Raw genomic sequence first — 27,306 nt, 5'->3', positions numbered from 1 at the left:
CAAGCAACTTTATGCCAATAAAATGGACAACCTGGAAGAAATGGACAAATTTTTAGAACGGTATAACCTTCCAAGACTGAACCAGGAAGAAACAGAAAATATGAACAGACCAATCACAAGTAATGAAATTGAAACTGTGATTAAAAATCTTTCAACAAACAAAAGTCCAGGACCAGATGGCTTCACAGGTGAATTCTATCAAACATTTAGAGAAGAGCTAACACCTATCCTTCTCAAACTCTTCCAAAAAAATTGCAGAGGAAGGAACACTCCCAAACTCATTCTATGAGGCCACCATCACCCTGGTACCAAAACCAGACAAAGACACTACAAAAAAAGAAAATTACAGACCAATATCACTGATGAATATAGATGCAAAAATCCTCAACAAAATACTAGCAAACAGAATCCAACAACACATTAAAAGGATCATACACCACGATCAAGTGGGGTTTATCCCAGGAATGCAAGGATTATTCAATATACGCAAATCAAACAATGTGATACACCATATTAACAAATTGAAGAATAAAAACCATATGATCATCTCAATAGATGCAGAAAAAGCTTTTGACAAAATTCAACACCCATTTATGATAAAATTCTCCAGAAAGTGGGCATAGAGGGAACCTTCCTCAACATAATAAAGGCCATATATGACAAACCCACAGCAAACATCATTCTCAATTGTGAAAAACTGAAAGCATTTCCTCTAAGATCAGGAACAAGACAAGGATGTCCACTCTCACCACTATTATTCAACATAGTTCTGGAAGTCCTAGCCACGGCAATCAGAGAAGAAAAAGAAATAAAAGGAATACAAATTGGAAAAGAAGAAGTAAAACTGTCACTGTTTGCGGATGACATGATACTATACATAGAGAATCCTAAAACTGCCACCAGAAAACTGCTAGAGCTAATTAATGAATATGGTAAAGTTGCAGGATACAAAATTAATGCACAGAAATCTCTTGCATTCCTATACACTAATGATGAAAAATCTGAAAGAGAAATTATGGAAACACTCCCATTTACCATTGCAGCAAAAAGAATAAAATACCTAGGAATAAACCTACCTAGTGAGACAAAAGACCTGTATGCAGAAAACTATAAGACACTGATGAAAGAAATTAAAGATGATACCAACAGATGGAGAGATATACCATGTTCTTGGATTGGAAGAATCAACATTGTGAAAATGAGTATACTACCCAAAGCAATCTACAGATTCAATGCAATCCCTATCAAATTACCAATGGCATTTTTTACAGAGCTAGAATAAATCATCTTAAAATTTGTCTGGAGACACAAAAGACCCCGAATAGCCAAAGCAGTCTTGAGGGAAAAAAATGGAGCTGGAGGAATCAGACTCCCTGACTTCAGACTATACTACAAAGCTACAATAATCAAGACAATATGGTACTGGCACAAAAACAGAAACATAGATCAATGGAACAAGATAGAAAGCCCAGAGATTAACCCACGCACCTATGGGCAACTAATCTATGACAAAGGAGGCAAAGATATACAATGGAGAAAAGACAGTCTCTTCAATAAGTGGTGCTGGGACAACTGGACAGCTACATGTAAAAGAATGAAATTAGAATACTCCCTAACACCATACATAAAAATAAACTCAAAATGGATTCGAGACCTAAATATAAGACTGGACACTATAAAACTCTTAGAGGAAAACATAGGAAGAACACTCTTTGACATAAATCACAGCAATATCTTTTTTGATCCACCTCCTAGAGTAATGGAAATAAAAACAAAAATAAACAAATGGGACCTAATGAAACTTCAAAGCTTTTGCACAGCAAAGGAAACCATAAACAAGACGAAAAGACAACTCTCAGAATGGGAGAAAATATTTGCAAACGAATCAACGGACAAAGGATTATTCTCCAAAATATATAAACAGCTCATTCAGCTCAATATTAAAGAAACAAACACCCCAATCCAAAAATGGGCAGAAGACCTAAATAAACATTTCTCCAAAGAAGACATACAGACGGCCACAAAGCACATGAAAAGCTGCTCAACATCACTAATCATTAGAGAAATGCAAATCAAAACTACAATGAGGTATCACCTCACTCCTGTTAGAATGGGCATCATCAGAAAATCTACAAACAACAAATGCTGGAGAGGGTGTGGAGAAAAGGGAACCCTCTTGCACTGTTGGTGGGAATGTAAATTGATACAGCCACTATGGAGAACAATATGGAGGCTCCTTAAAAAACTAAAAATAGAATTACCATATGACCCAGCAATCCCAGTACTGGGCATATACCCAGAGAAAACCGTAATTCAAAAAGACACATGCACCCCAATGTTCATTGCAGCACTATTTAGAATAGTCAGGTCATGGAAGCAACCTAAATGCCCATCAACAGACGAATGGATAAAGAAGATGTGGTACATATATACAATGGAATATTACTCAGCCATAAAAAGGAACAAAATTGAGTCATTTGTTGAGACGTGGATGGATCTAGAGACTGTCATACAGAGTGAAGTAAGTCAGAAAGAGAAAAACAAATATCGTATATTAATGCATGTATGTGGAACCTAGAAAAATGGTACAGATGAGCCAGTTTGCAGGGCAGAAGTTGAGACACAGATGTAGAGAATGGACATATGGACACCAAGGGGGGAAAACTGCGGTGGGGTGGGGATGGTGGTGTGCTGAATTGGGCAATTGGGATTGACATGTATACACTGATGTGTATAAAATTGATGCCTAATAAGAACCTGCAGTATAAAAAAACAAACAAACAAAACAACTAATACTAAACTTTCATTGGGTTATTTGTATGGAAATATGTTAGTATAAATGTTTCAGACATTACATGAAATTTCTAAAAATCTTAAAAAAAAAGAAAGAGAGAATTAAGGGTTCATTCAATGAAAAGAGAAGTGAAAATATTAAATGTGATAGGTCAAATGATAATTAGATACACTGACCAATTATATATTAAAAAATAAATCCTGGGCTTTCTGATAAAAATGTAGAACCGTGGTTATTATAATTGAAACTCTTCTTAAAAGAAAGTCATCCAAATAAGCTTTCTATTTGCTTGTGGAGAATATAATGTCCTAATAATGTCTAATAAGAAGATGCATATCACATGGAAATATCAATAATAATAAGTGAATTTTTTTAGATATAATACAAATGCCATACCTTTCATCCTTTTAAAGTGACGATTCAGTGGATGTTACTATATTCACCGAGCTGTTCACAACCTGATTCCAGAACATTTTTCTTGCTACAAAAAGAAACTCTGTGCCTGTTATTAGTCACTCTCCACCCGCTCTTCCCCCAGCCCTTGGCCCACACTGATCTACTTTTTGTCTCTATGGATTTGCTGATTCTGAACATTTCATAACAATGGAATTATGTAATCTGTGGCCTTTCGTGTCTGGCTTTTTCACTCAGTATAGTGTTTTCAAGGTTCATGCTGTTTGTATTGTGTATCAGTAGTTTATTCCTTTTTATGTCTGAACAATATTTCATTGTAATGATATACCACAATTTGTTTATCCATTCTTCAGTTGATGGAAATTTGGGTTGTTTCCACTTTTCACATACTACGAATAAAGCTGCTATGAACATCTGTGTACAAATTTTTGTGTGAACATATGATTTCGATTATCTGGGTATATTCTGGGTCATATTGTAACTGTGTTTAACTCCTTTGAGCAGCTGCCAAACTGTTTTCCAAAGCAGCTGCACCATTTTATATTCCCACCAGCAATGTCTGCGGGTTCCAATTACCCCGCATCCTTGCCAGCACTGATATTGTCCAGCTAATATGTGTATTTTGTCAGCAAATTTGGAAGCATGCTTATGCTGTTTCACACTGTGGTATTTTCAGCTCTTTAGACATGTAAGACACAATCACCAGGTCAATATCAGGAAGCATTCAGAATCTCTCCCCTCTTTACTGTGAAATTTGGGTCACACATGCAAAGGTAATGTAGACTGTCATTATTCAAAACAAGTGTTAAATGTGAATGTTTGTGTCTCATTGAATAACGAAACCATGCCTCACACAGCTGGGATGCCAGGCCCTGTCCCCCTGCACAGCAGTAACCAATTTTTCTTTTCAGTATGTATGTCACTAGAAAACTGCATAAGTAATAGCTGGTAGATTCCTATGCTAACCTGGTATTCTGACCTTGTTTTTTCATAGGTGGCAGCACGAAATACCTTAGCAGCTTTAACATTGGTGGCTAGGTAAACACTGCTTTTGGTTAAGATCAAGCAGGAAAGTAATAAGGCAGCAGTTTCAGATGTCATAGAAGCCAAGAACACATAGGGTGAGGCGAATTTTCTTTACACAGCCAAGAATATAAAGGATGGACATTCTCCACCTGCCAATGCACTGAGGAAGAAACAAAAATGGCTTAGCACTGTTTAAAGCTCATAAACTGCAACCATAAATCAGCAAATTAGCTAATGATTGCTTCTGGGTAGTGATACATGATGAAAAACAAATGAGGAAAGGTACTCAAGCATTGCACTTGATAGCTGCTGAAAATATTAAAGTTCCATCTTCATAAAAAACTGTTTAAGTGATTTTATAAAGGGTTGTGCCCTGGTAGCAGAATAATTACCACTTCAAATGAGTATGTTTTATAATAAATGCTACCACATCAACTGTGCTTTTCAGTGCTAACTGTTGTAAATGATTCATACTGTTCCCAGGAAGATGCAAGTGTGGGGCTCATTTGGAAAGATGCAGTCAATCCTGTCCCAGCAGAGTGCATGGAAATAGCAAGAGTTTAATCCATAGTACCAAGACCCGGGCCTGTCATCAGTAAGGACACAATAAATATTTATTAATGAGGTTGCTTACAAAATCAGAGATCAACATTAATCTTTGTAAAGCCAAATTAATCTTCTTGATCTTGTTTACTATCTATAATCTGCTGCTTTATTTTAAACATAATAATGAAAATTTTAAAGGTTCAATTCTTTTGTGTTATAAATGTATTTAAGAAGTATTTAGTGAATAGTTTCCATATGAAAACCACCATTATAGGAAAAGAGATAAATTTAAAGACATGGATCCTGCTAGAAACCATGCAAAACGATGCCTGTGCATTTATTTTATTACCTATTTTCAGAGTTTTTAAATAGCAGTAAGGGAGAGTAAGCTAGAAAAAAATTCAAAACTGAGACTGGTTAGTTCCAGTGAAAGCTTGTTTAGATGCTTGTTTTACCTTAAAAATAAGAAAACTACCATTTCTTGTGATTAGTACTAGCAGAACTCAGATGCCCTGAGATTTTGGACTGTAAGTTGTTTTTTTTTTGTTGTTGTTTTTTTTTTTGTTTTTTTTTTTTTTTGTTTTTGGGTGGGTTATTTTTAATCTTTTTTTAAAAAAATCATATTCTAACACCCTTCCACCAAATAACTTAATATAACATAGAAATGGTTTCTTTAGCAATTTTTCTTAAAGTATACATTTTATTAAAACACAACACATACAAGTGTGCAGCTTAAGGACTTCTTTTTATAAGTGAACATACCATGTAATCAGCATCCAGGTCAAAAAATAAAACATTACCAACACCTTCATGGTCTTCACAGGCAGTATCCTTCTAAGGTTAACCACTATCCTTATATAACACATAGATGACTTTTTCTTGTTTTGTAATTAATATATAACTGGAATCATGCAGTATATACTGGCTTTTCTGGTTCAATATTATATTTGTGAAAATCACACATTGTTGCACGTAGCCTTGTTTCACTGTTGTTGTATGAAAACACCATAATTTATATATTCATTCGATTAGATGTGCATTTGAGTTGGTTTCCTTGTCTTTTTCATTTTAGCCATTCATGTAATTGTGAATTGGTATTTAAATTGCTTTAAATTAGCATTTCCCTAATAACCTGTAAAGTTGAGCACCATTTCTTATGTTGATTGGCCATTTGAGTATTTCCTTTTGAAAAGCATTTTTTCATGTCTTTTGTCCACTTTTTCCCATTACACTATTCACTTTTTTCCCTTTCTATGAGCTTTTAAAATATATGTATTCTGTATATGAACCCGTTTGTGATACCTGTTTTGCAGATATCTTCTCCCATTCTGAAGCTCGTCTTTTCACTAGTGATGTCTTTTGATGAACTGATATTTTAAATTATAATGTAGTCCAATGTATCTGTTTTTTTTTTTTTTTATGGTCAGTGCTTTGTGTGTGTGTGTGTGTGTGTGTGTGTTAGTTTCTGCTTTATAGCAAAGTGAATCAGTTATACATATACATATGTTCCCATATCTCTTCCCTTTTGCATCTCCCTCCCTCCCACCCTCCCCATCCCACACCTCTAGGTGGTCACAAAGCACCTAGCTGATCTCCCTGTGCTATGTGGCTGCTTCCCACTAGTTATCTATTTTACATTTGGTAGTGTATATATGTCCATGACACTCTCTCACCCTGTCACATCTCACCCCTCCCCCTCCCCATATCCTCCAGTCCATTCTCTAGTAGATCTGTGTCTTTATTCCCATCTTGCCACTAGGTACTTCATGGCCTTTTTTTTTTTTCTTAGATTCCATATATATGTGTTAGCATACTGTATTTCTTTTTCTCTTTCTGACTTACTTCACTCTGTATGACAGACTCTAACTCCATCCACCTCACTACAAATACCTCCATTTCATTTCTTTTTATGGCTGAGTAATATTCCATTGTATATATGTGCCACATCTTCTTTATCCATTGATCTGTTGATGGATTCAGGTATATTTCTATTTAAAAGCAATCACAGAAGCTTGAATAAATCACAAATCATTCTAGGTTTTAGTGTCTCCTTTATATCTTTCCTGCATTCTACACCATCTACAGATGAAGAAAGAAATATAAGTTAAATAGCTTAGAAGAAACAATAAGGTGTTTTCATTATTGTATTATGACAATGGTATATATAATTATTTTTGAGGTAAATTGTATATAGAAGAAACATTTCAAAGATATATGAAATAATATTAAGAATAAGAAAAACATCATGTCCTTCGTTTATGAGTCATATGATAGTCCTTTTCTTTAATTTTTTGTATCTTTGACAGGCATTACTCAAATACAAATGTAACTTAATAGAAGCATTACATGTCAACACTGAACCAAGACCATCTGTCATTAATTCTTATGGAAAAAACCACATACAGGGAGAAAAAAATATGGTCAAATTAATGTGATTCATTTCTGCCTTTTGCAAATTGTTCTCCTTCCCTTTCCTTAGTTCTAAAGAAAAGTGTACTGTGTTTAAATTTTTTTCTGAGTCTTGCACCAGAAGAGGATCTTTTTGCCACTATATAAGATTAATGGGAGTTCTCCCCTCCATGGTCAGCTGACAGGGCATCTGCTTCATTCTACTCCTAAAAGTGTCCAGGTTCTTCACCTGCATGTGTGGTTTGGATAGTAGACAGGTGCTATAGATTGTCTGAGTTGTTGAATGAGGGTTTTTCACAGAAATTGGTCAGAATGGGTGTTCCTGTACATCAGGCAAGCTGTTAATTGTTGTCCAACCAGAAGAAAAAACTAGTTATAACTGGTCACTAACACAGTTTCCATATGATCTCTAGTGCTGGCGAAAAATGGCACGTGACCCTACTAATCATTGAGTCAGGAGTCATCCCTGCCAATATGGTCACTCCTCACATGTTCCCACCAATCATACGATCACAACATTGAAGGAAAGAGGAAACAGGGCAGGAATATTCACTCTTGTTTCTATCTTACACTAAGTCTGGCTGCTTTCTTCACTCCAGAGTCATGGATTCATTGCCTTTGATTTTGGGTTTTATTGTGACCCTCTCCTCCACCGAAAGAGTAGCTAACTGGTGTCTTAGCTGTTGGTGCTTAAGGAAGGGGTGGTCTCTAGAGGAACAAAGTTTGATGACAACAGAGGCAGGAAAGCATGCAGAATCCTGTGTTAAAGTTATATTCCACACATTCCCTATTATTTCAGTAGCTACCAAAATGTGGAACAATATTGGGCATGTTGAATAGTTATGTGACACTCAAATACTAATGCTTTGTCTTTAGTTAGTGATAGAATAAAGCATGTTCTGATTTGTGAATTATATTTTCTTATTGCAACTTAAAAGTTACAATCCAATGATGCAAGCAGGTTTCAAAAATACTACGCTTGCCTTACGCATAGTCTGTGCATGAGGAAAATCTGGGAATGTGTATGGGACACAAAAGTTCCTGCATTTAGGGTAAACCCAGAATGGTGCTCTCCATCCATCTGCTTTAGTCCACCTTATTATACATTTAAGATCTTTGTAAGACTCCTTATATCCCTGGTCTAGTGGGACTGTGTCATGGATGAATGCATTCTGCTACTACTGCTCAATAGGTAAATTCTTAAACTTCAATAATGTATTTTCGAATATATAAATATTTAAAGAAAAAATAGAAATCTATCTGCATAATATGATAGAAGAATTTTAAGCCTCTTTTCAACACCAACTAATTAAAGTATAAATAATTTGGTCTCCTAAAAGTAATATGGTGATTGCTTAAACTTTGGTGTTATTAATCTATTTTACGTATTTGTGTGTATATATGCACATTCCATCTTGAATTTCTATCTAATAGTTGTAACACTAAATATAGCTACAACATCATTATTTTTAGCCAATTGACACTTCATCCTTACTAAATAATTGAAGAGAGGTCATAGACATCTATTTTATTTCTCTAGTTAGTTATAGCACTGATGTCTGAATATAAATCAGATTCATCTTTTACAAATAAGGCAGTCACAGGATTTTTCATGCTGCAGGCACATTTTTCTTATTTATTGGAAACATTAAAAATGTGTCCTACCTAATTTTATCTGAGTAGATAGATAATAAAACATGAAAAATTTCATAAAGTGAAAAAAAAGTCAGGCTCTGATCTTCCTGTCATTTTGTCAGCATGTGTGGTGCATGCTTCCATCCAAGATGCATCCAGGTCTCATGCGGAAAAAATACAAAACTTGGCCTTATGTGGACTCTGTGTGTAAGGGAAATCTGGGAATATGTATGGAATGCATGAGCTAAGATCCTACATTGCCTACCAAAACAGCCACACAGAGAGAAGAAGATTCCAGAGTAGTTTGAATTGCCACTGTGCATCAAACAAAATGGTGGCAGAGAATAGATGATGCTAGCTGATGTTATCAGGCAAACACCTAATCCCCTAAACAGTTCTGATTCCATATGGAAGATGGTGAAAAGGAAAAAGAAATTCAGAATCAGAAGACATTATCATTCCAGCTCTACTCTCACTGATTCAGGTGACCTTGTGTGTAGCATTTAATCCTTCATGAACCTCAGGATGACCACTTTAGAACTGGGCACAGATTAACATAGATGGTTGCTCACAATCAATGTTGTCATTCTGGGAAAAAATAATGAGATAAACAAGTTCTCAGTATGTGCATGAAGGGCTTAGGAAATAAATGATGGTCATTAGATTTGCAAAACTGACTAATTCATTGATAAGGCTGCAGTATATTCTTAATTTTCTTAGTGCATTAACTGTTCCTAATAGGGTTTGTCTTAGAAGTATTATATATATTACGTGCAGTGACTGACATTTACATCTATATTTTTAGAACCTAGAAATGATGTCAATACAAATGTTATTTTATTCTAAGGGGGGATGTGATTTACATGTACACATACAATCTACACACATGTATACTCTTATTGAAATAATAAGTCCTTGTCTTTCTACAGTTTGTTGTCCCGTTCAAAGCTTTTGCATATTCATTATCTCAGTAGATCCTGGTAATGACACTGTGAGAGGACTTAGCTGATGCTAATGTCTCGGTGCCATGGGGGAAATGCAGCACGGTGATTAATGAGCTGTGTCCAGGGTTCACAACACAACTGATTAGTAAAAGACCCTGACACTTACTCAACGACTCTTCTTACACCTCACTGCTCTTGCATCTAAAACACTTTAATAATAAACGTTTAATATGGAAGTAATATGCAGGCATAAAAGGAGTGTTTTTAGATAACCTTCTGCAACTGATACAGTCTGAAGTTGTTATCTCCACCTGCATTAGACAAAATGTCAGCAGTATATTTTGGCTGTATCTCTACAGACTTAAAAGCTCAAATATTCAAAAGATGAAGCTCAAGCTTTTCTCACTTTCCTAATCAAATTGGCAAATTTAAAAATCTGATGAGAGTAAAATCTGTGATAGTGAAGGCATTATTCTGGCAGAAAGAATTCCAGTTAGAGGCCTTGTTAAATAAAGAGGCACTTTGCATCCCTTTGCTTTCCTTATTGTGGGAGCTTAATGTTTGAAAGAAAGGAAGGAAGACTGAAAAAAAGAGGGAGAGAGAGTGAGAGATGGAGGAAGGAAGGAAGGAATATGACTGTGATAAGTAATTGTAATAAGTAAATATGAATAAAATTTATAAGTAAACATAGAATAGAATTGTACTTTTTCTATTAAATTTTTTTACAAAAAGACACATATGCACTGGCATTGAATGAACTAGACTTGTTTTCAGTATACTCTTCCTAATAAGAAGAATTGAATGGTAAACTCTACTAACAATCCTGAGAAAGCAACTCTACCTTATGATTCTCATCTGCTAAGATATTAACATAGTAACATCTTTGTATTTGCATCTAGAGTAATAGACATAAAGAATGCAAATATAATAGATGTCCTTAAACCAAAAGGAATTAACTTTGGAGAATATTCTTTACAGCAATTATGATAAAGAAAATTAAAACAGAATCAGAATTACCAAAGGTGAAAAAATCTCATCCTCTCTGCTGTTAATTAGTTTTATGATGCTAAGTGATTATATTTACATGTTCTCTTCATTACGTAGTTTCATTGTATCTTATATTTCATATGCTGATTAAGCACATATTTTTGTTTTTAAATAACAATATCAAAAAAACCTTTCAGTTCCAAAATCTAGGAGAATACATTTTGTTGCACATAATCTTTGTTTGATTAATTCTACCACAAGAGCATTTCTTTTTTCAAAGCTATTAATGTTTAGTAATATATACAGAAATAATATGATTGGTAAACAAAAGCAAAACAGAAATACTCCTGAGGTTAGTGGCAGTATAGGCAAAAGCTTGCTTGCATAGAAAAGTAAAATGATTTTCCATTTATAAAATCTACCAACAGGTATAGATCAAGTCATCGGTATTTATCAGTCGTTTGTCCATTTCTATTTTATGTCCATGTATAATCTTCAGCCAAACAATGGTTGTTGTATAGAAACACTTGTAACAATCATTTGAAAAAGTTCAAATGAAGAATAGAGGAAAAGAGGGAGGTGAGAGAGAAAAATAGAGAGGGAGGGAGGGAGGCCAGAAGAAAGAGAGAGAAGGAGAAAGTTTTATTTTTAATTTTAAAGAAATTGAGAGTTGCTCAGGATATTCTGTTCTTTTAATAGGTTTTCTCAAAAAGTCCCAGAAATATATTTTACTGGAGAGAAACTGGGCACAAGTTCAGTGTAACCATAGTGTTTTTCACACCAAAATGTTTAGATCTGCACTCGCCCTTGGAAGAGCTTTTCAAGTCATTAAAGCCTGCCTTGTCCAACTACCTCCAATGACAAATGATGGAGAGCTGTATGCTGGGTCTCATTTAATTTGTATCTGGAAGGAATGCTATAGTTCACAACCAAATGTCTTCCAAATAAACACCTTGTTGATTGATATGACATATCATAAGACAGTAGGTTTTTTGAATTGGGAATATATGATAGAAGCTGAACATATGGTATTATATAGAAAAAGAAGGTCTTCCAGAATGTGTGAATGAAATAGCATTTTCAAAGCTATTTCAGAAATATTACATTTTGGAGATGTTAGCAATTGCCTGGCCTAGAATTTAATCAACAGTAAGAGCTTTGAAAAGACTCCAGGATAAAGAATGTAGATAATGTAAAAAATGTCTCTCAGGCCAGAAAGCATTGGTAACAAATTTTTGTGGCTGTGCTACAGGCATCACTCATACTAATGTCAATAATAGCCCCACAAACTGGAATTTCATAGGTATACTGAGATATCAAATACAAACAGCCTGCCCATTTTGTCCTTTAAGCATCTATTCTGGTAAAAACATTGAAATATTAAAGAAGAGATGGTGCTCTATTGGAAAGTGGTAACAAAAAGAAACTGTCAAGTTGTGACTAGTGTATATAAATGAGGATCAGCATATATTGCATATATCTGATCTAGATGTTTATAATTTATTATGAACAAAATTTAAGTTCAACTTACTATTTCCTAATTTACTAGTTTTAAATTGCTATTCATTTCAAATTGCTATTTTAAAGATAAAAATATGGACCCTAAATCTGATCTTCAAAAACATTTAAGAATTATATTCTTTGCTATAGATTTAAATCCAAAAATGTTACGATTCAATCATACAAACCCATTTAGCTACAGAAGACTGTGGGACTCCTATTCTGTCCCACAGGTCTTTTAGGTTGCAAATATACCAGGGGTCAGCAGCAGCCAGTTCATGACTGTCTTTCTCGATTGGAATCATTCTGATGGAGCTTGGTTATCATCAGCTGCCCCTAATCTCTTACAAAGTGCTAGTTGCTGAACATGACACTTTGCAGTTTAAAACAGGCTCTTGTAAACGTTTTCTCCTCTGTTCCTCCTAGCAATACTTTGAGATGAGTATTCTAATTATCTGGTTTGGGAAAAACAAAACTGGAGGTTTTCCAATGCAGAAATGGCAGCTGAATTCAGATTTCCTGATGTCAAATTGTAGCCATTATTTACTTTATCGTATTATTAACATTTTTGAAGCTATTTGAGGATTTGAGACACACAAAGAAGACAAGAGGGAGGAGACTTTTAAATAAGAAGGCATTCATGCCACACTCCAAATCATGATTTAAGTGGCCTTATTTCTAAAGCCAGCCCTGAGTGAAGTATCTATTCATAATATTTAGAAATAATTAAAAACATTTAATATTTTCCCACTTTATTAGTGTACAAATATATTCACTTCATATAATGACTTATTATCCCTAATTATGCTTAGAATATGTTTATAGTTAATTATGATTAAGATTGCCCTTGGAAATTGTATGGAAAATGATTATGTAATTAAATTATTCCTTAAGTTATTTTATTTTGATGTATTTTTAATAGCTATAAAATTTCATTTGGGTTTGACAATAAGGAATTTTTTGTTAACAAAACTATATCAACACTATAAGATTTAAAAAGATATTTGAGAAATTATAGATAAATCTATTGACCATATTATATACATTTAATGTGCACTGATCTATTAATTACATTCATAAAAATACAGGAATCTCCCAACTTTTAATTGAGTTATATTACAAAGTTTCTTGGATTAATCAGTTGCTTGGAATTCAACTTCTCTTTGGAAAATATCAGAAATATTGGCTAGGATCTCAGGATACCCTTCAAGGGTCTCTTAAGTCAGTATAGATGAAGGAAACAAAATAAATAATAATTGGTAGAAACCTATAATAATTTGTAAATTAAAACTAGGGGTACATTCTAATCCCTAATGTACACACACATATTTTTCCTTCTTTTTGCCTTCAGGAATTGCACAACTGGTGATAAGTTAAATGTAAATAGGTATGTCACTCTTGTTCATTATTTGTGTTTTTTTAGTCTGTAATGTAGTAAGATATTAATTACAAGCCAGTAATTTGATAATCTTCCAGAATTAAAACAGCAAATTGATATTGCTAGATGTTCTTTAAGGCTAAGAATTCATTCAGTATAGAAACTCCAGAACATGCCATACAACGGTTTAAGGAGCCTTAGGCTAATAAAAGAGGTTTACCAAATTTAAAAAGAGGGAAATCACTGAACCTCTGACCTGTCATTGTGTTCAGTGCATTTTTTAAGTATGTTAAGAAAAAAAATATCTGATCCAACTACAGTTTTGCTCAAATTTTCAGATGTATATTTTTCATGTTCTAATATCTCTGGAAAAGAGGTTCATCTTAGAGTCAAGAGTTGGAGCATTTTTTTTCTTCCTTAATGGTACATAAAATTATGATCTATCTTATAACTACCTTAGATTTATTTAATGAAATGAAACAAACTAATGAAATGAAATGAAACTAATAACAAGCCTTTAGAGTATACTGTCACCAATTAATAAGCATATATTTCAACTCCTATTTACCCTTTGACTCAGAGGTTGAATGGCAAGAAAGCTTTAATGGGGACCCAGGTCATGACATTAGACCTGCAAATGAGAAGCCAGAGCCACAAGTGCTAAGTTAAAGCAGACAGACTGATGAGAAAAGGCTGTACTGCCAGCTTCTATGTCAACAAGAAGAGAGAGGGAGCAGAATTAAAAGCTTCAAAAAATAAATTCTGTACAGGATACAGAAATGCAGAATTCAATAATAAATGGAGATTTCAGCATTCATATCTCTCTCCATCACTTTAGGGAAAAATTGCAGATAGGCTGCCAAAATTCTCTATTGCTCACCAATTATTCCTTTCAATTTCCTTTCAAAAAGTGAGTTGGGGAAGGACAAATTTGGAGAGGACTTGTATAGGTGTTAGAGCAGATCTCTAACAACAGCTCCTGAAATTAGTGCTTTCAGTATATCATTCCTGTACTTCATTGTGGACTTTCCCTAAGCAGGAAAAAAAGAGAGAAACTACTCAAAAACTGACTAGGCTGAGGTGGAGTCCACATTCCTATATCCTAAGAACTGGCTCCACACTCACAAATATACACTCAATCTTCTTGTATTATCTGCTTCAAGAATTTAATTAGAAAAGACTTGGGAAGTATGGTTTCTCATTGCATATATTCCATATTTCTTGTGCTTCAAGCTTCTTAAGATGTTATCTATATGCAGCATAAACATGTCTTTTTTTTCCCCACTTACCCAGAGCAGATTCAGACTAGGTGTCAACTTAAGTAGAAATTGTAAGAAATCCCCTTGAAATTTCTCTGGAATTTGTGAGTGGGCATAGGAAATAAGAGATTAAAGCAGATGTTAAAATTTGGGTCCTAACTTCCACGTTGCTGCCCAGCTGGGCTCATCCAGTCCCAGCAGCTTTTTTTTCTTTCACTCTGGCTGAAATCTCTCTAAGATCCCAAACTATGGGTTGAATGTTTGCTCTGACCATTTTTAATTGAATTAAACATTGAGTATATAATGTATGACTCCAGTTGTAAATTGATGCATTGCTATGGACTCTTGCTAAAATGATTTGGTATGTAAGTTTATAGGGATCATTTTCTATTTTTGAATTTTAGTTGATTTACAATACTGTGTTAGTTTAAGGTGTATAGCAAAGTGCACACTTATAGATATATATATATATTTTCAGATTATTATAAGGTTATTTTAAGATATTGATAGGTTATTATAGGTTATTATAAGATATTTTAGGTTATAAGATATCGATATAATTTTGATATTGATATAATTGATATTGATATTGATATTGAATTGATATTGATATTGATATAATTTTAGGTTATTATAAGCTATTGATATAATTTCCTGTGATATAGAGTAAGTCACTGTTGTTTATTTATTTTATGAACAATAGCGTGTTTCTGTTAATCTCATACTCCTAATTTGTCCATATCCCCTTCCCTTTCCCCTTTGGTAACCATAAGTTTTTTTTCTATGTCTGTGAGTCTGTTTCTGTTCTGTATATAGATTCATTTGTATTATTTTGTAGATAACACAGATAAATGATACCATATAATATTTGTCTTTCTCTGTCTGACTCACTTCACTAATATTCTCTAGGTCTATGAATGTTGCTGCAAATGGCAATATTTCATTATTTTTTATGACTGAATAATATTCCATTATATATATATATATATAAAACTTATTTTTAAGCCAGTCGTCTATTGATGGGGACTTTGGTTGCTTCCATGTCTTGGCAATTGTAAATAATATGAACACTAGGATGCATGTATCTTTTCAAATTAGATTTTTCATTTTTTCTGGATGTACACCCAGGAGTGGGATTGCTGGATCATATGGTAGGTGTACTTTTAGTTTTTTGAAGAAACTCCATGCTGTTCTCCATAGTGGCTGCAACAATTTGCAGTCCCTGCAACAGTGTAAGAGGGTTCCCTTTTCTCCACACCCTCTCCAGCATTTATTATATTTAGACGATTTGATGATGGCCATTCTGACCAGTATGAGGTGATACCTCATTGTAGTTTTGATTTGCATTTCTTTAATAATTAGCAATGCTAAACATCTTTTCATATGCCTGTTAGCCATCTATGTGGCTTTGGAAAAATGTCTATTTAGGTCTTCTGCCCACTTTTTATTTTTTATTTTTGATACTGAGTTGTATGAGCTGTTTGTATAGTTTGGATATTAACCCCTTGTTGATTGCATCATTAGCACATATTTTCTCTCAGTCCTTAAGTTGTCTTTTTGTTTTGTTGATGGTTTTCTTTGATGTGCAGAAGTTTTATGTTTGATTAGGTCCCATTTGTTTATTTTTGCTTTTCTTTCTTCTGCCTTGGGAGACTGATCTAAGAATATACTACTATGATTTATGTCAGAAAATGTTTTGCCTGTGTTCTCTTCCAGGAGTTTTATGGTGTCATGTCCTATATTTATGTCTTTAAACCATTTTGAGTTTACTTTCCTATATGATGTTAGGGAGTATTCTAATTTCATTGATTTACATGCAGCTGCCAGCTTTCCCAACACCACTTGTTAAAGAGACTGTCTTTTCTCCATTGTATATTCTTCCACTTTTGTCATAGATTAATGGACTGTAGTTGTGTAAGTTTATTTCTAGGCTCTCTCTTCTATTCCATCAATCTATATGTCTGTTTTTGTGCCAGTTCTGTGTTGTTTTGATTGCTGTAGATTTGTAGTATAGTATGAAGTCTGGGAGTGTTATACCTCCAGGTTTATTCTTTTTCCTCAGGATTGCTTTGGCAATTCTGGGTCTTTTGTTGTTCCATATAAATTTTAGGATTATTTGTTCTAGTTCTGTGAAAAATGTCATGGGTATTTTGCTAGGGATTGCATTAAATCTGTAATCTTTAAACCATTAAATTTTTAATTACATTAAATTTGGGTATTATGGTTATTTTAACAATATTAATTATTCCAATCCAAGAACATGAGATGTCTTTCCATTTCTTGGGATCATCTTCAATTTCCTTTATCAATATTTTAAAGTTTTCAGCATATAGGTCTTTCAACTCCTTGGTTAAGTTTATTCCTTGGTATTTTATTTTATTTTTTATGCAATTTTAAATGGGATTTTTTTTTTTAACTTTCTCTTTCTATTTCATTATTAGTGTAAAATAATGCAACAGAGTTCTGCATATTAATCTTGTATCCTGTTACCTTGCTGAATTCATTTATTAGTTCTAATAGTTTTTTGTGTGGAAACTTCAGGGTTCTCTACACAGACTATCCTGTCATCTGCAAATAGTGACAATTTTAACATCTCCCTTTCTAATTTGGATGACTTTTATTTCTTTCTGTTGTCTGATTGCTGTGCCTAGGACTTCCAAACTGTTTGAATAGAAGTGGTGAAAGTGGGCATCCTTGTCTTGTTCCTGAATTTAGTGGAAAGGCTTTCAGCTTTTCACCATTGAATAGTATGTTCTCTGTGGTACTATTGTAAATGGCTTCTATTATGTTGAGATATGTTCCCTCTATACCCACTTTGATGAGAAGTTTTTTATCATGAGTAGATGTTGAATTTTGTCAAATGCTTTTTCTGCATCTAACGAGATGATCATATGGTTTTTGTCTTTCCTTTTGTTAGTGTGGTGTATCACATTGATTGATTTGTGTACCTTGAACCATCCTTGTGACACTGGGATGAATCCAACCAGATCATAATGTGTGATATTTTTTAGGCATTGTTGGATTCTGTTTGCTAATGATTCATTGAGAATTTTTGTATTTATATTCATCAAAGACATTTGCCCGTAATTTTCTTTTTTGGTAATGTCTTTTTCTGGTTTGGGTATCATGGTTATGGTGACTTCATAGAATGAATTTGAGAGTGTTCCCTCTTATTCACTTCTTTGGAATAATCTGAGCAGGACAGGTATTAGTTCTTTGTATGTTTGGTAGAATTCTTCAGTGAGGCCATCTACACCTGCACTTTTGTTTGGAGCAACTTTTTTTTTCTTTTTAATTAATTAATTTTTTATTACAGATTCTAGAGATCAGTCTGTTAAAAGTATCTGTTTCTTCTTGACTCAGTGTTGGCAAGCTGTATGTTTCTAGAAACTTCTCCATTTCTTCTAGGTTGTCAATTTTTTTGGCACGTAAATGTTCATAGTATTCTCTAATGATTTTTTGTATTTCTGCAGTATTGGTTGTTATTTCCTCTCTTTCATTTCTTATCTTATTTACTTGGGTCTTCTCTCTTTTTTTTCTGGTGAGCCTGGCTAGAGGTTTGTCTATTTTGCTTATCTTTTCAAAGAACCAGCTCTTGATTTTCTTGATCATTTCTATTGTAATTTTTGATCTCTATTTTATTTATTTCCTCTCTGATCTTTATTATTTCTCTACTGCTGACTCTGTGTTTTGTTTGTGCTTCCCTTTCTAATTCTTTTAGGTGGTAAGTTAGGTTGTTTATTTGAGGTTTTTCTTGTTTCTTGAAGAAGGGCTGTATTGCTATGAACTTCCCTTTTAGAACTGATTTGCTGTATCCCATAGATTTTGTAAGGTTGTGATTTCATTTTCGTTTGTCTTGAGGTATTTTCTGATTTCTTCTTTGACATCATCATTGACCCCCTGGTGTTTTAGTAGCATGTTGTTTAGTCTTCAAGTGTTTGTTGTTTTCCAGTTTCTCTTTCTGTGGTTGATTTGCAGTTTCATACCATTGTGGTCAGAAAAGTTGCTTGAAATAATTTCTATCTTCTTAAATTTTTTGAGAATTGGTTTGTGACCCTAGTATGTGGTCTTATCCTAGGGAATGTTCCATGTGGACCTGAAAATAATGTGCATGCTGAGGGTTTTTTGGATGTAGTATCCTGTAAATATCAACTAAGTCCAACTGGCCTATTGTGTCATTTAGGACCTTGGTGACCATATTGATTTTCTGTCTGGAAGATCTGTCCATTGATGTCAGTGGGGTGTTAAAGTCTCCTATTATTATTGTACTATTGTCAATTTCTCCCTTTGCATCTGTTAGTATTTGTTTTATATATACTCAAGTACTCCTATATTGGGTGCATATATGCTAACGAGTGTAATATCCTCTTCTTTTATTGATCCCTTTATCATTATACAATGTCCTTCTTTGTCTTCCTTTATGGCCTTTGTTTTAAAGTCTATTTTGTCTGATATGTGTGTTGCTATCCCCACTTTCTTCTCATTTCCATTTGCATGAAAAAATCTCTTTCCATCCCCACACTTTCAATCTGTGTGTGTCTTTTGCTCTGAAGTGAGTCTCTTGTAGGCAGAATATTGTAGCTTCTTGGTTTTTTTAATCCAATTTGCTACTCTATGTCTTTTGATTGGAGCATTTATTCCATTAGTCCACTGACATTTAAAGTAATTATTGATGGGTATGTCCTTATTGTCATTTTAAAGCTTGTTTTCCAGTTGTTTTTGTAGTTCTTCTTTGTTCATTACTTCTGTTTTTCTTTTGTGGTCTGATAATTTTCTTTTGGAGTATGCTTGAATTCCTTTTTCTGGTTTTGTGTGTGTGTGTGTGTGTGTGTGTGTGTGTGTGTGTGAATCTCTTGTTGATTTTGATTTGTGGAGTCCAAGTATGTTGACCCATACTATATATACTTATTTTAAACTGATGGTCAGACAAGTTCAAACATATTCTAAAAGACCTACATTTTTATATTTCCTCCCCCACATTTTGTGATTTTGATGTCCTATTTTACATCCCTATGCTTATTCTTTTGCTGTTAATTGTACTTATAATCACTTTTACAATTTTTTATTGGTTTAATCTGTTTACTGGCTTTTTAAAGTGCTCTTCAATCCTTTTATATATTTGCCCTTCCTATTGAGATGTTCCCTTTCCTATAGATTCTTCTTTTCTATTGAGAGAAGATCCTTCAATATTTCATTTAAGGTAGGTTTAGTATTGCTAAATTCTTTTAGTTTTTCTTTGTCTGAAAATTTTTGTTCTCTCTCCATTTGAAATTATATTCTTTTTGGGTACCATACCCTAGGTTCCAGGTTTTTCCCTTTCACGACTATGAATACATCATGCCACTCCCTTCTAGCCTGCAAAGTTTTATGTGGACCATTTTCTACTTTGCTTCTGACCTTACCTATAATATAACTATATAACTTTGTTTGCCACAGTGCTTAATAGACCCATAGGTAAACACTTTTTAATAAATACGGTTACTGTATTTTCTTTCATCTGATCTTTTTGATTTCTAAGCTTCTTCAATTTATCTTTCCTTGATTCTGTTTATTTTTCTAAGTAAAGACTTTTAGAACTACTTTGGGTTCTGTGACTCACACTAGAAAAATTATGAAATTATTCTGCTTTCAAAACACTTTCCAAATTTTAAGTTAAATGTTGTAAAAAGGTAGAAAATATCACCACAAAGAACCACTGAATTTTTATGTAAATAAGCATTTCGATGCAGATTGTTCAATTACTTTGAAAATTCAACAAGAATTTCTTTAAAAGCTAGAAAGGGAAAATTTATAACTAATGTATGAATACTGCCTGTGTGGGCCAGGTTGCCAGTATTGGCCAGATGACACACTCACAGAGGTAATTCAAGAGAACACAATGAAGGGACTACTTCAACTAGGGATGGTGAAGCAGCCAAGGGTTCAGTGTGTAACAGCCTGAAGTCTTTAAAACCCTACTCTGAAGGGGCAAATAGAAGACACTGTGATGGAATCTATGAAAGCAGTCACACAATGTGAAAGGGGCTTCCTACAGGAGCCACTGTCAAACCAGGGTCCAGCAGAAGAGAGCAGGGTATGGGGATGAACATCCTCATTTCTTTCTCTTTCTGTCCTCTGATTTCTTGTGAGTGCCTCCCCTGGGCCTAACCCAAGAGAAAACCAGGTGGCAAGAAAGCCTGAGGGACACAGCCTGTAGAGGTCAGCCTCCTGGGGCACAGAACAGAATGAAGAAGGCAAAAGTAGTGGTATGGGAAGGCAAACAAAAATAACTGTCAGAATAACCCTAAAAATGCCAGAATTCTTTATATGAAGATTGGGGCCAAGTCTGAAGATAAGTTAGGATCATTTGGAAAAGAAGCAGAACATTTGGGAAAAAAATCCCTCTTTCATGGTTTGCATGCTTTTTACATTATTTTGTCAGGTTAAGGATGTCCTGTCTCCTATTTTTGGAAGGGAGAGAAATCTTTTAATTAGTGACATCCTAATCTAGCACTATTTCTTTAAACTGTAATTTACAATTGATTTTACAGTGCTTATTATGTGACTGGTGCTGCTCTAAAATTTTTTGCAAATACTGACTTATTTAATTTAGTCCTCATATGGTAATGTGACGTGTCCTCATTCAGTATCTGAGGACACTAAGACCCAAAGAAATGAAGTGCTTGCCAAGTTCACACAGACAGGAGGTGGTGGAGCTGCCCCTTAAACAGCTCTGGGCTCCAGTGTTCATGCTCCTAAACCCCACAGTGTGTCACCACTTTTATGGGGGACTTGTGCCATGACCAAACTCCCAGTACAAATAAATTTTAAATGGATGACCATATCAACAGATCAGAGGTGGTGATTTTTTGACCATGAATTTTCACAACCCTCTCTACCATAATGACTTGTTTGTAGGAACTTTAGAGAAGATGCATTTTCTGCTCACAGACAAACCAAGTACAAAAACTATTCAAGAATATTTTGATGTAAGTTTGCACAAATTGGTTGCTGTTTGTCAGAGCTACAGATTTTAGAGGCACATTGGAGGATTAAGTGTGATTAGATGTGGAGGTATGGCAGCTTTTTGTTTTTAGCTTTCAAACTGTATTTTTTTAATATTTTTTATTGAAGTATAATTGATTTACAATGTTGTGTTGGTTTCAAGTGTACAGTGAAGTGATTCAGTCATATATATATATATATATATATATATATATATATATATATATATATATTCTTTTTCAGTTTCTTTTCACTTATAGGTTATTACAAAATATTGAGTATAGTTCCCTGTACTATAAAGTAGGTCCTTGTTGTTTATTTTATATATAGTACTGTGTAAATGTTAAACCCAAACTCCTAAATTACCCCTTCGCCCCCTTTTCTCTTTACTAACTATAAATTTGTTTTCTAAGTCTGTGAGTTTATTTCTGTGTTGTAAATAAGTTCATTTGTATTATTTTTTAGATTCCACTTATAAGTGATATCATGATATTTATCTTTCTCTGTCACTTAGTATGATAATTGCTAGGTCCATCCATGTTGCTGCAAGTGGCATTATTTCATTTTTTTCATGACTGAGTAATAGTCCATTGTATATAGGTACCACATCTTCTTTATCCATTCATCTGTCAGTGGGCATTTGGGTTGCTTTCATGTCCTGGCTATTGCAAATAATGCTGCAATGAACACTGGAGTGCATGTATTTTTTCAAATTATGTTTTTTCCAAATATATGCCCAGGAGTGGGACTGCTGGATCATATGGTAGTTCTATTTTTAGTTATTAAAGAAACCCCCATACTGTTTTCCATAGTGGCGGTATCAATTTACATTCCTGCCAACAGTGTAGGAAGGTTCAATTTTCTCCACACCATCTCCAGTATATATTATTTGTAGACATTTTGATGATGGCCATTCTGACCACATGAGGTGATACCTCATTGTAGTTTTGATTGCATTTTTCTAATAATTAGTCATGTTGAGCATTTTCTCATGTGCCTGTTGGCCACCTGTATGTTGTCTTTGGAGAGATGTGTATTTAGATGTTCTGCCCATTTTTTGATTTTTTCTTTTTTTTTTTTTTTTTTGATATTGAGCTGTATGAGCTGTTTTTATATTTTGGAAATCAATACCTTGGTGTTCTCATTATTTGCAATTATTTCCTCCCATTTCTTAGGTTGTCTTTTGGTTTTGTTGATGGTTTCTTTTGCAGTGCCAATGCTTTTAAAATTAAATTGGTCTTATTTTTTTAATTTTGTTTTTATTTTCATTACTCTAGGAGATGGATCCTAAAAAATATTGCTGCAATTTATGTCAAAGCGTGTTCTGCCTATGTTTTCATCTGGGAGTTTTATAGTATCCAGTCTTGTATTTAGGTCTTTAATCCACTTTGAGTTTATTTTTGTATAAGGTGTTAGAGAATGTTCTAATTTTATTCTTTTACATGTAGCTGTCTACTTTTCCCAGCACCACTTATTGAAGAAACTGTCTTTTCTCCATTATATAGTCTTATCTCCTTTTCATAGATTAATTGACCATAAGTCAGTGGGTTTATTTCAGGGCTTTCTATCCTGTTCCATTTATCTATAATTCTGTTTGTGTGCAGTACCATACTGTTTTGATGACTGTAGCTTTGTAGTATAGTCTGAAGTCAGGGAGCCTGATTCCTCCATCTCCATTTTTCTTTCTCAAGATTGCTTTGGCTTTTCAGGGTCTTTTGTGTTTCCATTCAAATTTTAAGATTTTTGTTCTAGTTCTGTGAAAATGTCATTGGTAATTTGATAGGGATTGCATTGAATCTGTAGATTGCTTTGGGTGGTATGGTCATTTTAAAAATATTGATTCTTCCAGTTCAAGACCACTGTATATCTTTCCATCTGATTGTACCATATTCAATTTCTTTCATCAGCATCTTACAGTATTCAGAGTACAGTTATTTTGCCTCCTTAGGTAGGTTTATTCCTAGGCATTTTATTCTTTTTTAATACAATGGTAAATGGGATTGTTTCATTAAATTCTCTTTCTGATATTTTGTTGTTAGAGTAGAGAAATGCAACAGATTTATGTGTATTAATTTTGTATCCTGCAACTTTACTGAATTAATTGATGACCTCTAGTATTTTCTGGTACCATCTTTAGGATTTTCTATGTATAGTATCATGTCTCCTGCAAACAGTGACTGTCTTACTACTTATTTTCCAAATTGGATTCCTATTATTTCTTTTTCTCCTTTTATTTATATGGCTAGGACTTCCAAATCTATGTTGAATAAAAGTAGTGAGAGTGGATATCCTTGTCTTGTTCCTGGTCTTAGAAGAAGTGCTTTCAGGTTTTCACCATTGATTATGATGTTAGCTGTGGGTTTGTCATATATGGCATTTATTATGTTGAGTTATGTTCTCTCTATGACCATTTTCTGGAGAGTTTTTATGATAAATGGATGTTGAATTATATCAAAAGCTATGTTTTTGTATCTATTGAGATGATCATAAGGTTTTTATTCTTCGGGGCTTCCCTGGTGGTGCAGTGGCTAAGAATCCGCCTGCCAATGCAGGGGACATGGGTTTGAGCCCTGGTCCAGGAAGATCCCACATGCCAAGGAGCAACTAAGCCTGTCCACCACAACTACTGATCCTGCACTCTAGAGCCCACAAGCCACAACTACTGAAGCCCATGAGCCTAGAGCCTGTGCTCTGCAACAAGAGAAGCCACCGCAGTGAGAAGCCTGTACAGCAGAATGAAGAGCAACCCCGGCTTGACACAACTAGAGAAAGACTGTATGCAGCAACAAAGACCAAACACAGTCAAAAATAAATAAATAAATAAATAAATTAATAAGGTTTTTATTCTTCAATTTGTTAATGTGTTGTATCACACTGGTTGATTTGCAAATATTGAAAAGTCTTTGCATCCCTGGGATAAATCCCACTTGATCATGGTGTATGATACTTTTAATGTATTGTTGCAGTGAGTTTGCTAGTATTTTGTTGAGGATTTTTGCATCTATGTTCATCAGTGACATTGGCCTGTAATTTTCTTTCTTTCTTTCTTTTTTTTTTTGTAGTATCTTTTTCTGATTTTGATATCAGTGTGATGGTGACCTCATAGAATGAGTTGGGAACTGTTCCTTCCTCTGCAATTGCTTGGAATAGTTTCAGAAGGATAGGTGTTAACTCTTCTCTAAATGTTTGGTAGAATTCACCTGTGAAGCCATCTGGTCCTGGACTTTTGTTTGTTGGGGTTTTTTTAATTACTGATTCAATTTCAGTACTGGTAATTGGTCTGTTCATATTTTCTAATTCTTCCTGCTTCAGTCTTAGGAGATGGCTCCTTTCTAAGAATTTGTCCAATTCGTCTATGTTGTCCATTTTATTCACATATAGTTGCTCATAGTAGTCTCTTAGAGTCCTTTGTATTTCTGTGGCATCAGATGGTAACTTTTCCTTTTTCATTTCGGATTTTGTTGATTTGGGCCCTCTCTCTTTTTTTCTTGATGAATCTGGCTAAAGGTTTATCAATTTTGTTTACCTTTTCAAGAACCAACTTTTAGTTTCATCGATGTTTTCTACTTTTTAATCTATATTTTATTTATTTTTGCTCTGATTTTTATGATTTCTTAACTTCTACTTTGGGTTTTTTGTTTGTTTGTTTGTTCTTCTTTCTCTAGTTGCTTTAGGTGTAAGGTTAGGTTGTTTATTTGAGATTTTTCTTGTTTCCTAAGGTAAGCTTGTATTGCTATAAACTTCTCTATTAGAATGGCTTTTGCTGCATCCCATAGCTTTGGGATCATCATTTTCATTTTCATTTGTCTCTTGGTATTTTTGATTTCCACTTTGATTTCTTCAGTGATCCATTGGTTGTTTAGTATCACATTGTGTGGCCTCCATGTGTTTGTGGTTTTTGCCTTTTTTTCCCCTTGTAGTTGATTTCTAATCTCATGACATTGTGGTCAGAAAAGATGATTGATATGATTTCAGTTCCCTTAAATTTATTGAGGCTGCTTTGTGCCCAGCATATGATCTCTCCTGCATAATGTTCCATGTCACTTGAGAAGAATGTGTGTTCAGTGCTTTTGAATGGAATGCTCTATAAATATCAATTAAGTCCATCTGGTCAACGTATTATTTAAGGCTTGTGTGTCCTTATTTATTTATTTATTTTTTTGGTCTGGATGATCTGTCCATTGAAGTAAGTGGGGTGTTAAAGTCCCCCACAATTATTGTGTAAATTTCTTATGTCTGTTAACATTTGCCTTATATATTGAGGTGCTCCTATGTTGGATGCATATATATTTACAATTGTTATATCTTCTTCTTGGATTGATCTCTTGATCATTATGTAGTGTCCTCTTTTTTTTTTAAACATCTTTATTGAAGTATAATTGCTTCACAGTGGTGTGTTAGTTTCTGCTTTATAACAAAGTGAATCAGCTACACATATACACACGTTCCCATATCTCCTCCCTCCTGCATCTCCTTCCCTCCCACCCTCCCCATCCCAACCCCCCCCCCCCCGCCAGGTGGTCACAAAGCACTGAGCTGATCTCCCTGTGCTATGCGGCTGCTTCCCACTAGCTATCTATTTTACATTTGGTAGTGTATATATGTCCATGACATTCTCTCACCCTGTCACATCTCACCCCTCCCCCTCCCCATATCCTCAAGTCCATTCTTTAGTAGGTCTGTGTCTTTATTCCCATCTTGCCAGTAGGTTCTTCATGACCTTTTTTTTTTCCTTAGATTTCATATATATGTGTTAGCATACTGTATTTGTTTTTCTCTTTCTGACTTACCTCATGCTGTATGACAGACTCTAACTCCATCCACCTCACTACAAATACCTCCATTTCATTTCTTTTTATGGCTGAGTAATATCCCATTGTATATATGTGCCACATCTTCTTTATCCATTCATTAGATGATGGACACTTTGGTTGCTTCCATGTCCTGGCTATTGTAAATAGAGCTGCAATGAACATTTTGGTACATGACTCTTTCTGAATTATGGTTTTCTCAGGGTATATGCCCAGTAGTGGGATTGCTGGGTCGTATGGTAGTTCTATTTTTAGTTTTTTAAGGAACCTCCATACTGTTCTCCATAGTGGCTGTATCAATTTACATTCCCACCAACAGTTCAAGAGGATTCCCTTTTCTCCACACCCTCTCCAGCATTTATTGTTTCTAGATTTTTTGATGATGGCCATTCAGACCGGTGTGAGATGATACCTCATTGTAGTTTTGATTTGCATTTCTCTAATGATTAATGATGTTGAGCATTCTTTCATGTGTCTGTTGGCCATCTGTATATCTTCTTTGGAGAAATGTCTATTTAGGTCTTCTGCCCATTTTTGGATTGGGTTTTTTGTTTTTTTGTTATTGAGCTGCATGAGCTGCTTGTAAATCTTGGAGATTAATCCTTTGTCAGTTGCTTCA

The 27,306-nt window shown here is 34.3% G+C and overlaps 1 protein-coding gene across 1 annotated transcript in view; it reads left to right on the top strand.

The window, feature by feature from the left end:
- The window catches only part of KHDRBS2 (KH RNA binding domain containing, signal transduction associated 2), a 713,320-nt gene that overhangs the window by 457,892 nt on the left and 228,122 nt on the right, over positions 1-27,306 (top strand). The gene's annotated exons all lie outside the window — the stretch shown is intronic.

The sequence above is a fragment of the Balaenoptera acutorostrata genome, chromosome 10 (assembly GCF_949987535.1).
Source record: "Balaenoptera acutorostrata chromosome 10, mBalAcu1.1, whole genome shotgun sequence".
Lineage (NCBI taxonomy): Eukaryota > Metazoa > Chordata > Mammalia > Artiodactyla > Balaenopteridae > Balaenoptera > Balaenoptera acutorostrata.
This window is presented reverse-complemented; position numbering and strand designations above follow the sequence as displayed.